Raw genomic sequence first — 14,734 nt, 5'->3', positions numbered from 1 at the left:
TGTGATGTCTGATCTTTATCTCTGCGCTCCAGTCTGTAAATCTCTTGAAGACACACTGGAAGCAAGTATATCCCTGTACATGTAAGGTCAGACTAGATTACAACAAAGTATGATTTGAAACCAAGGATTCTATTGTTCCTTTGTGGACCAAATAATCATTGCTCATGGCCATTCCTACACATGAATACATACATCTTTTACCAAATGTGTTTCTCTTATATGTAATTATTTAAATATAAATCTTTAGGAAATGATTCTCCTCCTGCAATAGATGAACTCAAAGAAAAGACAAAGAAGATTACGATTGCTAGAAAGGGATATGTTAACTACATTGACCAATGATAAAAAAGTATTGTAAGTATAGGAGCCAAATGCCACCTTCGCCAAAGTCCGCTGTATACCTATAAATCATTTCCTTACTGCCTTATCCAATGTTGTTAATTTTAAGAGAATACACTATCCACCCAATAACTTGCACAACACATGTATTGTTTATATTGCTCAATAATTCCACGTTACACACTTGATCAGAAATATTCCTTTATCAAGCCATTGGTCCTGCCTTTACTTACTAACAGAGAACAAGAAAACAGAGATGGAAATATTTTCTGTGGTAGATGTCAATAACACATCTTATATATGGAAGAATCACTCTTATGATTGTTTAAATCTTTCACAAGTTTCCAGCTTCAGATGTCATCACAATCTCAGAACACAAGACATTTGTTTCACTACTTTGGGGTAAAATGCAATACTGTCCACTACAGGATATGCCTTGTATTGACTACAAATGATTATCTGTAGATCTATGTTCATGATAAACACTCTGTTTTTTTATAGCAAATCAACTAAAAAATACCCGTTTGATCTGGCATTAGCCTTTTCCTTGGATGAAATTAACAGGAACTCTCATCTTTTGCCAAATATTTCTCTACAATATAGAGGCCTATTAGCTGGTTGTATGACTCTGTCAGAATTATATGAATTGTTGAGAGCCTATTTTGAAAATGAGTTTTTTGCACCTTTACCTAATTACCTCTGTGACATAGAACCTTCATGTAGGGTGTTGCTTACTGGTCCAAACTGGGAAACATCAGCAGCATATCAGACATACATGTTACAACCTCAGGAGGTGAGATTTTGTTAGGTGGGAAAACTTGAAATCATGTCTCCATTGGATCAATTCAAAGATGTTAAAAGAGTTTAAGGAGGAGCCTGACCTCATGATTATGTCAATCTATTTGTTTAAGGGTACTTCTTCTACAGAGATATGATAGGGCTTTGTCAGTTTCTCATTTCAAATAGAGAGGAGTGAATAAGTAACTACTAATGGGTATCTCTAGAGGATTTTGCAGAAAAAAAGGTGTATAAAATTTCTTAGAAATATATGCTGACTCATGCTGCTTCCCTTGCCCTAGAGGCTTCACCTCACCTATGGACCTTTCCAGCCAGTCTTGGATGATCGTGAACAATTTCCAAATCTGATTCAGATGGCCCCCAAGGACATATCACTTGCTTTGGCCATGGTCTCCTTCATACGTTACTTCAGCTGGAACTGGATTGGTCTAGTCATCTCAGACAATGATGGTGGTATCGAATTTCTCTGGTATTTGAGACGAGAGATGGAAAAAAATACAGTCTGCCTTGCCTTTGTGAACATGATCCCAGTCAACATGCAATTATACATGTCAAGAGCTGATGTGTATTACAACCAAATGGTGACATCATCCACAAATGTTGTTATCCTTTATGGTGACATAGATACTACTCTAGCTATGAGCTCAAGAATGTGGGACTCTCTAAGTACGCAGAGAATATGGATCACTACCTCACAGTGGGATGTCAGTATAAATAAGAGGGACTTTCCCTTTGACTCATTGCATTTAACTTTTGTTTTTGCACACCACCATGCTGATATTTTAGGTTTTAAAAGTTTTTTGCGATCATTGAACACATTCCAATACTCAGACAAATATCTGGCAAGCCTAGAGTGGATGTACTTTAACTGTGATGTCTTGTCATCTAAATTAAAAACACTGAAGAACTGCTCATCCAATACCTCATTGGATTGGCTAATGGAACGGACTTTTGACATGGCTTTTATTGATGGCAGTTATCACATATACAACGCTGCATATGCTGTGGCCCATGCGCTCCATGAGATAGCTTTTCTACAGGCAGATCATCGGCCAATGATCTATCACAACGATCTCAACATTAATTGCACTAAGGTGCCGTTACTTCCCTTGGAATGTATTTGGTCTCATCAATATCATACTCTTTTAGAGTCTCTCACAGGCCAAATCTGGGTGGAATAGGAAAACTTTTTAAATTAGGAAGATTTATGTACAGTTTTTAGCTAAGGAATGAAATCTAGAGGATAGTGTATATGCAGTATGTGAAGTCACTTGAGATGAGGGCACATTTTTCAGTGAAGATCATGGATTTTGATACAGAGAACCTGAATAGTATCACACTTGTTCTAACACTGGAAATATAATCAATGCTTCTTAATCAATCCTCTCCTTTATGAGAAATGATTTCTTGTTCATTACTTGTCAAATATATTGCCATAATTGCTGGGTATTACAAATTTTCTCTACTCATTCTGCCACCGGCTATAAACACTCGTGACCTTACTTGTGTTTGTGAGATTAATTACACAGGAATCAAATCTGGAATTCAGTGTAATACATACATCTGTGTTCAGTTATGTGAATGTATAATTATCTGAATGTGTTTGCGATGCTTTGCCTCTGTTTGTATAATTGTGTGGCTGTGTACATATGTTGTTATGTCAACCTTCCTATCTTCTCATTTCTGGGTGGATGTGAGCATATGTTTGTCTGTTTATCAACGTATTTTTGTATAGGTGATTGTGTCTATATGTATCATCCTGTATGTATTTGTCAATTTAATATGTTTACAGGAGCCTCTGGTGTGTGTGTGTGTGTGTGCGTGTGTGCATGTGGGTGGGTGTGTGCATGTGTGTATGTGCATGTGCGTGTGCATGTTCATGTGTGTGTCCATGTGTGTTTGTGTGTGAGTGCTCATGTGTATTTGTATGTGTTTGTGTGTATGTGTGTTTGTGTGTGTGTGCATGCATGTGTTGTGTTTCTCTGTATTTGCCTGCATGAATGTGCATCTGTGTTCCAGTCCATGTGTATCTCTGTGTGTTTGGTGTTGTTATTCTATCTGCCTTTCCATGTGCCTTTGGATGTAAATACGAATTTATCAGTATTTCAGTGTCACTCAGTGAAATTGTCTTTATTTGTGTATAGCTTGCTTGTGTACATGTCAGGCAATGCATGTGAGTGCTTGTGTATGCGTTTTGCATGTTTCTACATCTGTGTGTCAGTGCGAAGGCCCTACTGCTAATGTCTGTCTATCTGTGTATTATTGTATATTTATTTGTGTGTCTGGGTATTTGTATGTATGTTTGTGCAAAAGAGTGTGCCACTGTATTATGTGTATATCCCTGAATCTTTGTGAATATTTTTGGGTTTAGATGTTTGCTTGTGTGTGTTGTATATCTATGTTTTGTTTTACAAGCATGTCTAATTGCTTGGTAGACTCTAAAAGAAATAAAATTCGGGGAGCAATACAATAATTTTATTTATCCAGTTGCTTTTATTGATATTTCACCCCTGGGCATTTTTACTAAAATTCCTTTTTGGAAAAAATCAGAATATATTTTCCGACTTCAAGTAAGGAAATACACATTATAGTGTGCTGCCTGTCTTTCAGCTGCACTCTTTTGTGAGGAAGACCCACTTCACTAATCCTGTTGGTGACAGAGTGAATGTGAACCAGAGAGAAAAACTGGGAGAGGAATATGACATTTTCCATATTTCAAAATTGCAACACAGTCTTCGACTTAAGGTGAAGATGGGAAGTTTTAGCCCATACTTTCCACGTGGTCAACAGCTCCATTTATCAGTAGCTGCGATGGAGTGGGCCACAGGAGATAAAAAGGTGGGTTGAACTGACTGTGCTGATTTAGCTCAAACAGCACTAAACACTGTTAAGTGTGCACATTGTAAGTTAGTGAAATGAAATAGATTGTGAAACAAGAAAGCAATTGGGAGAACGTATATTACTTTTCTTCTTCTCAGTTATTAAGGTGACAGTTTTATTAATCCAGGACAAATTCAGACATGTGCACTATGTACTGTAGTCATATCAAAGCCTGTTTCTGAGTTTTAGTATTAATATGAAACAGTTCGTCACCTCTATTTGATATTATTTCCAATAAAGTAAGCAAAAATGCTTTGATAACAATCTTTTTACCACACAGCAATTTCTTCCCGGATATTTGAACTCTGGCACAAATGTTGAAATGACAGAAGCTAATTGTAAAAAAGGAGTAAAATAAACACATGCAAATAATTAATTTTTAAATACTTTGTTATTTAGGTTTATAGTATTTTGGTGACATTTACACTTGCTCCAAGAAGCAGGCACCAGACGTTGTTCTACAGATAGTTGTGAACCACCATATGGTGGCTGGGAATTGAACTCAGGGCCTTTGGAAAAGCAGGCAATGCTCTTAAACTCTGAGCCACCTCTCCAGGCCAAATCATTAAATTTCATTATGTTATACTGTCTAAATTTTTTACAAAAGTGCTAAAAATTTAAAACTCCTAATCATGAATTAACATTTTCAGGAACCCTGTAGATATTCTATAAATTATAACATTGTTTTTCCTTTTCTTCTTTTTTACTTTTATGTCATTATATGTGTGCTACCTGCACAGATATTTGTGAAACACTGGCACAAGTGGTGCAGATGGATGCCAAAAAGTGATGCAGATCCTTAGAAGCTTAAAACAGCTGATAGTCAGATTGTTGGTTCTAAAAATCAAATTTGGATATTGCTAGTGAGCAATAAATATTATTGGAAATGGTTCATGTTTTCATCCTTTGATGATGCCATGTACAAGAAATTGCTCAATTGATGAACGTTGCTTGTTACACTTAACTATGGCATAGTTCTTTTTAACTAATAAAAGCCTGTCTACTTTTCTTCTATGCATGGGGAAGGATTGATAGTAATAAAAATTTGGCTTCCATAAAAGTAATTTCTTGTTATGTCTCTTATATGGGCGGTTTAAGGTATCTTAGTTGCAAATTTCATTCCATTTTTAGAAAGATAATTACAGGAAAGTCTTCAAGTTTTATCTGAAGTTATATATCACGTTGGTAAGATGACATAAAATGTATGGTAAATAATTCTTCTAAGAGTGATGATAAAAGGCTTTTTTAAAATTTTTTTAAATTAATTTATTCTTGTTACATCTCAATGGTTATCCCATCCCTTGTATCCTCCCATTCTTCCCTCCCTCCCATTTTCCCCTTACTCCCCTCCCCTATGACTGTTCCTGAGGGAGATTACCTCCCCCTCTATATGTTCATAGGGTATCAAGTCTCCTCTTGGTAACCTGCTGTGCTTCCTCTGAGTGCCATCAGGTCTCCCCCTCCAGGGGACATGGTCAAAGGTGAGGCACCAGAGTATGTGAGAAAGTAATATCCCACTCTCCACTCTACTGTGGAGAGTGTTCCGTCCATTGGCTAGATCTGGGTAGGGGTTTAAGGTTTACCACCTGTATTGTCCTTGGCAGGTGCCTTAGTTTGAGCGGGACCCCTGTGCCCAAATCTGCCTATCATAATGTTCTACTTGTAGGCTTCTAGGACCCTCTGGGTCCTTCTACTTTGCCTTTCTCCCATGATTCTCTCATCTAGAATCCCACTAGAATGTCTTATCCTCTGTCTCAGTTTCCTGGTAAGTGAAGGCTTTCGTGGGACATCCCCCTTGGGCTAATATGCAGATATAAGTGAGTATATACCATTTGAGTCTTTCTGCTTCTGGGTTAACTCACTCATTATGATCATTTCTATCTCAATCCATTTATCCACAAATTTTGGGAATTCCTTGTTTTTAATAGCTGAATAGTATTCCATAGTGTATATGTACCACAGTTTCTTTATTCATTTTTCTATTGAGGGACACTTCGGCTGTTTCCATGTTCTGGCTATTATGAATAAGGTTGCTATGAACATGGTTGAGCAAATTTTCTTGTTGTGTGCTAGAGCATCTTCTGGATATATTCCAAGGAGTGGAATAGCTGGGTCTTGAGGAAGCCCTATTCCCATTTTTCTGAGATAGCACCAGATAGATTTCCAAAGTGGTTGTACTAGTTTGCATTCCCACCAGCAATGAAGAAGTGTTCCTCTCTCCCCACATCCTCGCCAGCATGTGGTGTCGCTTGAATTTTTGATCTTAGCCATTCTGATGGGTGTAAGATGGAATCTCAGAGTTGTTTTGATTTGCATTTCCCTGATGATTAAGGAGGTTGAGCATTTCTTTAAGTGTTTCTCAGCCATTTGATATTCCTCTGTTGAGAATTCTCTGTTTGGTTCCATGCCCCATTTCTCGATTGGGTTATTTGGTTTGGTGGTATTTAATTTCTTGAGTTCTTTATATATTTTGGATATTAGACCTTTGTCAGACGTAGGGTTGGTGAAGATCTTTTCCCAGTCTGTAGACTGTCACTTTGTTCTCCTTACAGTGGCTCCTGCCTTACAGAAGGTTCTCAGCCTCATGAGGTCCCATTTATTAATTGTTGACATTAATGCCTGTGCTATTGGTGTTCTGTTCAGGAAGTTGTCTCCTGTGCCAATATGTTCCAAGCTCTTTCCCATTTTTTCTTCTAAGTGACTTAGTGTCTCTGGTTTTATGTTGAGGTCTTTAATCCACTTGAATTTGAGTTTTGTCCAAGGTGACAAATATGGGTCCAGTTGCATTTTTTTACACATAGACATCCAGTTAGACCAGCACCATTTGTTGAAGATGCTATCCCTTTTCCATCGAATGGATTTGGCTTCTTTGTCAAAAATCAAATGCCCATATGTGTGTGGATTCATATCTGGGTCTTCGATTCAATTCCACTGATCAACCGGCCTGTTGCTGTGCCAGTACCATGCTGTTTTAATTACTATTGCTTTATAGTACAGTTTGAGATCAGGTATGGAGACTCCTCCAGAGCACCTTTTATTGTACAAGATTGTTTTAGCTATTCTGGGTTTTTTGTTTTTCCATATGAAGTTCAGAATTGAACTTTCAATGTCTTTAAAAAATTGTGTAGGTATTTTGATAGGGATTGCATTGAATCTGTAGATTGCCTTTGGTAGGATGGCCATTTTTATTATGTTAATTCTCCCTATCCATGAGCAAGGTAGATCCTTCCATCTTCTCATGTCATCTTCAATCTCTTTCTTTAGGGTTTTGAAATTTTTTTCAAACAGGTCCTTCACTTGCTTAGTTAGAGTAACTCCTAAGTACTTTATATTGCTTGTAGCTAATGTGAAGGGTGTAGTTTTCCTAATTTCTTCCTCTGCAAGCTTGTCATTTGTGTATAGGAAGGCTACAGACTTTTTTGAGTTAATTTTGTATCCAGCCAATTTGCTGAAGGTGTTTATCAGCTGTAGGAGTTCTCTGGTGGAATTTTGAGGGTCACTTATGTAGACTATCATATCATCTGCAAATAGGGATAATTTGACTTCTTCCTTTCCCATTTGAATACCCTTGATCTCCTTATGTTGTCTTATTGCTCTGGCTAGAACTTCGAGTACTATATTGAAAAGATATGGAGAGAGTGGGCAGCCTTGCCTTGTTCCTGATTTTAGAAGAATTTCCCTGAGTATCTCACCATTTACTTTGATTTTGGCTATTGGCTTCCTATATATAGCCTTTATTATGTTGAGGAAAGTGCCTTGTATTCCCGATCTCTCTAAAACTTTAAACATGAATGGGTGTTAGATTTTATCAAATGCTTTTTCTGCATCCAAAGAGATGATCATGTGGTTTTTTATTTTCAGTTTGTTTATGTGGTGGATTACATTGATGGATTTCCATATATTAAACCATCCCTGCATGCCTGGCATGAAGCCACTTGGTCATGATGAATGATATCTTTGATGTGTTCTTGTATTCGTTTCGCAAGTATTTTATTTAGTATTTTTGCATCGATGTTCATCAGAGAAATTGGTCTGAAATTCTCTTTCTTTGTTGAGTCTTTGTGAGGTTTAGGTATCAATGAGACTATGGCCTCATAGAATGAGTTTGGTAATGTTCCATCCCTTTCTATCTTTTGGAGTAGCTTGAAGAGTATCGGTATTAGCTCGCCCTTGAAGGTCTGGTAGAATTCTGCACTGAAGCCATCTGGCCCTGGGCTTTTTTTGGTTGGGAGACTATCAATGATTACTTCAATTTCTGTAGGGGAAATAGGGCCATTTAGCTTGTTTATCTGTTCTTCACTCAACTTTGGCAAGTGAAATTGATCAAGAAAATCGTCCATTTGCCTTAGATTTTCAAATTTTGTGGCATATATGCCTTCAAAGTAGGATCTTATGATTCTTTGTATTTCTTCAGTGTCTGTTGTTATGTCTTCCTTTTCATTCCTGATTTTGTTGATTTCAATACTGTCTCTCTGCCTTTTAGTTAGTTTGGCTAATGGTCTGTCTATCTTGTTGACTTTCTCAAAGAACCAGCTCTTGGTTTTGTTGATTCTTTGGACTGTTTTTTTAGTTTCTATTTTGTTAATTTCACCCATGAGTTTGATTATTTCCAGACGTTTACTCCTTTTGGATGTTTCTGTTTCTTTTTTTCTAGGGCTTCCAGTTGTGTCGTTAAGATGTTTATGTGCCATGCTGCCAATTTCTTTTTAAAGGCACTTAGTGCTATGAATTTTCCTCTTAGCACTGCTTTCAATGTATCCCACAAATTTGGGTATGTTGTTCCTTCATTTTCATTGAATTTCAGAAACTCCTTGATTTCTTTCTTTATTTCTTCCTTGACCCAGGTGTCATTTAGCAGAGAGTAGTTTAATTTCCACATACTTGTAGGCTTTTTTGTTATTTCTGTTGTTGTTGAATTGCAGCCTAAGCCCATGATGATCTGATAGGATACAAGGTATTATTTCAATCCTCTTGTATCTGTTGAGGCTTTCTTTGTGAACTATGATGTGATCAATTTTGGAGAAGGTTCCATGGGGTGCAGAGAAGAAGGTATATTCTTTCTTGTTTGGGTGAAAGGTTCTGTAGATATCTGTTAGATCCATTTGTCCCATGGCATTGGTTACTGATGTTATTTCTCGGCTTAGTTTCTGTTTCGATGACTTGTCCTTCAGTGAGATTGGGGTGTTGAAGTCTCCTACTATTATTGTGTGGGGATCGATGTGTGGTTTAAGCCTTTTTAGCAGATCTTTTACAAATGTGGGTGCCCTTGTATTGGGAGCATAGATGTTCAGAATTGTGATGTCATCTTGGTTGACTTTACCTTTGATGAGTATGAAGTGTCCATCCTCATCCCTTTTGATTAATCTTGATTGAAAGTCTATTTTGTTCGATATTAAAATGGCTATGCCTGCTTGCTTCTTGTGACCATTTGCCTGGAATATTTTTTTCCAACCTTTTATCCTGAGGTAATGACTATCATTATGGGTGAGATGTGTTTCTTGAATGCAGAAGAATGTTGGATCCTGTTTATGCACCCATTCAGTTAGTCTGTGTCTTTTTATTGGAGAATTGAGACCATTGATGTTGAGAGATATTAACGACCAGTTACTATTAAGAGTCTTAATTTTGATGTTGGTTCCAGTTGAGCGTTTGTGTAGTTGTGTTTTTGCCATGGTATAGTTATCTATTTCATGAGTAGTTTTGGTTGGAGCTTGCCCCTTTGGGATGGAGTTTTCCTTCTAGTATCTTCTGTAAAGCTGGATTTGTGGATAGGTACTGTTTGAATTTGGTTTTGTCATGAAATATTTTGTTTTCTCCATCAATGGTTATTGATAGTTTTGCTGGGTAAAGTAGTCTGGCCTAGCATCTGTGGTCTCTTAACGTTTGCAGGATCTCTGTCCAGGCCCTTCTGGCTTTGATGGTCTCTGCTAAGAAGTCGGGTGTAATTCTGATAGGTTTGCCATTAAATGTTACTTGGCCCTTTTCCCTTGCAGCTTTTAATATTTTTTCTTTGTTCTGTATGTTTTGTGTTTTGATTATTATGTGAAGGGCAGTTTTTCTTTTCTGGTCAATTCTATTTGGTGTTCTGTATGCCTCTTGTATATTTATAGGCATCTCTTTCTTTAGATTGGGGAAATTCTCTTCTATGATTTTGTTGAGAATAGTTTCTGGGCCTTGGAGTCTGATATCTTCTCTTTCTTCAATGCCTATTATCCTCAGATTTCTTCTTTTCATGGTGTCCTTAATTTCTTGGATGTTTTGTGTCAGGAGTTTTCCAGATTAGGCATTTTTTTAATGGCTGCTTCAAGATCTGAGATTGTATCTTCTAGACTTGAGATTCGTTCTTCCATCTCTTGGATTCTGTTAGAAAAGCTCAGTACTGTGTCATTCGCCTTCTTCTCTGAGTTCTCACTTTCTCGTTTTTCTTCTGTCTGTATGTTTATCATTGAATCCATTTTCATCTTCATATCTTGAACAGATTTTTTTATTTCTTTCATTTGGTTGTATATATTTTCTTGAAAATTTTCCAGTTCCACTTTATGTGTTTCTTTTATGTCTCGCACCTGCTTCCTTGCTTCTTCCTGCATCTGATTTCTAATTTTAATTGTTTCCTCCATTACCATCCTCATTACCAAGGATTTGATGTCATTTTCTTGTGTTTCCATTGTATGTGAGTTCTCCGGGTTGTTTTCTTTGGGATAGCTGGGAACTGGAGACGCCATATTGTTTTGGGGTTTTTTGCGTATGCTTTTACGCTGTCCCTTAGACATTTTGCCGTCTCTGTTTTTGTTGGGTAACTTCCCGAGTTGAGTGGAGGGAGTCTGGTGATAGATCCACTTGTTTTCTCACGATTTCCGTAGGCTGGAAGCCCTGAGACTTCACTTGTGTGAATGGCGGGAGGTTAGCCCTGTTGTTTTGGGCTCTCACCGCCAGTGATCCTCAGCTCCCCTTTGCTGTGGGTCCTGCAATCGTTCTGGGTCTCTGAATGATCGTTGGGTCAGGCCAAGGTATCCACAACCTTTTGGGTCCCCTGCCAAGTCCAGCCAGGGATACTGGGCCCGAACCACGCGTGGAGCTCAGGTAGTTTCACAGGGCCTGAACCATCTGCCACAGCAGGAGAACTGCGACTGTACTGAGCAAGCACCCAGGGTGGAAGTGAGCACCCCGCCCAGTTTGCGTCACAGCAAGAAAACCAAGTCTGCGCTGAGCACGCACCCAGGGTATATCTGAGCGCTCTGCCCAGTCCGTGTCACAGCAGGAAAACTGCCGCAGCCCTGAGCAAGCACCCAGAGTATAACTGAGAGCTCCGCCCAGCCCGCATCACAGCAGGAAAACTGCCGCAGCGCTGAGCAAGCACCCAGAATATAACTGAGAACTCCGCCCAGCCTGTGTCACAGCAGGAAAACTGCCGCAACCCTGAGCAAGCACCCAGAGTATAACTGAGAACTCCGCCCAGCTCGTGTCACAGCAGGAAAACTGTGTCTGCACTGAGCCAGAGCCCAGGGTAGAAGCGGGCACCCCACCCAGCCTGGGTTCCAGCAGAGGAGCTGCGCCTCGGGCAGAATTGCCCACCGAGCCGAGCCCGCCTCTCCACAGCACAGCTCACTGAGCAAACCCAGGACTCCGGGGCCAAACCGTCCACTGAGTCCAGCCTGGGTCTCAGGGCCACGCGACCCAAATCCTGTCCAGAGTCCCCTTGCCCGTCCACCGCACTAATCGCCTCCACTGGAACTCTCTGAGCTGCAAACTTCAGCCACCACCTCTGTCACCGCTAGAGCCGCTGCTGGGGCTGCCGGAGCCGCTGGTAGCACTGCTGTCCCAAAAGCCGCCGCCGCTCTGATCCGAGAAAGTCCTCGTTCCTCCCATGTGCAGGAGCAGGCAGGTCCTCCGCACACTGGTCCCTCCGAACCATGGAGCACTTCTGCTGCCGTGGTGTGGGGACCTTGGTGTTCCTGGCTCAGAAATCTGTGCAATTCCCTGAATTGTTCGCTGGAGCTTTCAAACACGGTCCACACTGCTCGCCGCCATCTTGGATCCCCCGATAAAAGGCTTTCTAAGGGGAAAGGACATGTAAGCTGAAGGTGTAGCTACTGAACTACATATCCATTCAGTGGGAAGAAGTGAAGTCTCATATTTCTTAACTACACATCAGTTCAACCTTAAATGAGCATCCCCTGGAGGAGTACACAGGAGTGAAATAATACAAGCAGTGTTCTGCTTCTAATTTTGCATATCCCATTGAAGAAACAAACAAACATAATCATAACAATATTGAATAAACAGACTCCAAATGTTAGAGTTATACATGTAAATGCGAGTGTGTTCCATAACAAATTGTTAACAAACTAAAATATGATTATAAGAGTATTCTAAAAAAATGAAGAAAGTCAGATATGTTCTCTAGGAACATACAATGAGATATTAAAACTTGCATACAATAAGCCACTGAGTGACTATGGGACAAAGGACTTCAATAAGATAAAAAATAAAATCTAACTAAAATAGATACAGAAAATCAAAAAATTAAATTAAAACAGCAGTGTAAGGCCACACAAAGAGAATACTTCATAATGAATATAGCATATCAATTCTTGAAGACCATGCATAAAATTTAGAAAATTCAAAGTATCATGAAGATAAAACAACAAGGAGAATAAAATTGATAGGAGATCAAAGGGATATGATGACAAGCTCAAATTAATAAACCATGAGCACAAGAGGAGAGGAAGGAAACACTAAAGGGGTCTATATTGTATCCAGTAAAATGTGCTATGCATCCCCAAAGTACAACAGTGTTTGTGGTCACCTACATACAATATTCATTTAAATACCAAAGTCTGATCATCAAAAAAAAAAGAACTAGACCTTGGCATATTTTATTTACATTTGTTTTGTAACAGAGCAGGGAAATACAATCTTAAAGAGAGAAGCTCCATTAATATAAAGGTCCCATATTGATATCAGCCGATTCCGCTATGGACATTCTTAGAGGAGGGTAACAGTGGTGTATATGAAAAACTTAGGGACATAGCTGCCAACCCCGGCTACTCTATCCAGTATATTTATCCCCCATAGAAGAATGAAACAGATCAAAATTCAATAATAAACAGTTACAAAAATTCATGCCCACATGTATATGTAAAATATTGAATGAAATTGTTTTTAAAAAGAATCAATTCACTACTTCATCAATTTGTTTTCATCTTTTAATATACTTTGCATTAAGTATACTAAGCACTAAGGAACATGTGCCCCCTCAGTTCTTGTATATGAAATGAGCTTATTCATATCACAATAACATAATGTATAGGAAAGATATCAGTAAAACTTCTGATGTCGGTCTGTGTCTACTTTTCTCAGATGCTTCCTTCTGTGTGCAGTGATGACTGTGGTCCTGGATTCAGAAAATTCTCAAGGGAAGGAATGGCAGTCTGCTGTTTTGAATGCATCCCATGCCCAGAGACAGAAATTTCTAATGAGACAAGTGAGCATTTTCTATTGTGCTAAATTCTTTATGTGGATTATCCTCTTCCAAGCTCACTGACATTACAGAGCTGTCTGAAAAGCAACTGCACAAGTAAAATGGGTCATTTTTCTAAGTTTATCTTTCCAGGAATACAATTACTAATATTTGTTCAACAACAACAAACTCTTTTTTTCCATTTTTTTCTTATTTATTAATTTATTCTTGATACATCTCAATGGTTATCCTATCCCTTGTATCCTCCCATTCGTTCCTCCCTCCCATTTTCCCCTTATTCCCCTCCCCTATGACTGTTCCTGAGGGGGATTACCTCCCCCTGTATATGTTCATAGGTTATCAAGTCTCTTCTTGGTAACCTACTGTCCTTCCTCTGAGTGCCACCAGGTCTCCACCTCCAGGGGACATGGTCAAAGGTGAGGCACCAGAGTATGTGAGAAAGTAATATCCCACTCTCCACTCTACTGTAGAGAGTGTTCTGTCCATTGTCTAGATCTGGTTAGGGGTTTAAGGTTTACCACCTGAATTGTCCTTGGCTGGTGTCTTAGTTTGAGCGGGACCCCTGTGCCCAAATCTGCCTATCATAATGTTCTACTTGTAGGCTTCTAGGACCCTCTGGATCCTTCTACTTTGAACAACAAACTCTTATGACTTTATCCTCATTGACTCTTATGAATTCATGGATGATCACATTTTTTTTCTAAGAAAGAGTTTTGATAGTCAAACTGCAATGTGAGTGAATTTTATACTCACTATTTTCTTAATAATTAATCTCATCTGAGAAGTCATGTAGATTAAATTCCAATCATATCACTGAAAATATTATGTTCTCTTTACATATATGTATGCATCCCTATGTGACTTTGTGCACACCATTTATGTACAGGAGGCCATGTAGAACAAAACAGGGCATCAGACCCCATGAGCTATGTCATTCTAGAGTAGGTAACCAAATCCCAGTACTCTGTAATACTAATATAGATTTCATGGTTTCCTTGTTTGTAATAGCTGAGTAGTATTACATAGTGTAAATGTGTAAATGTACCAGTTCCTTCATCTATTCTTCAACTGAGGGACATTTAGGTTGTTTCCATTTGTTAATGTTATATGTTCTTACACACACACATGCACAAACACAATCAAACACACATACACACAACCATGTATACGACCTACTACTTCCATCTAATGTTGCTTCTATGGCATTGTGTTGGTGCTGGTGAACTGAATATCTAA

This window comes from Acomys minous (assembly GCF_964271855.1).
Source record: "Acomys minous genome assembly, chromosome: 20".
NCBI lineage: Eukaryota > Metazoa > Chordata > Mammalia > Rodentia > Muridae > Acomys > Acomys minous.
The sequence above is the reverse complement of the archived record's forward strand: the minus strand, read 5'-3'. Positions refer to the sequence as shown.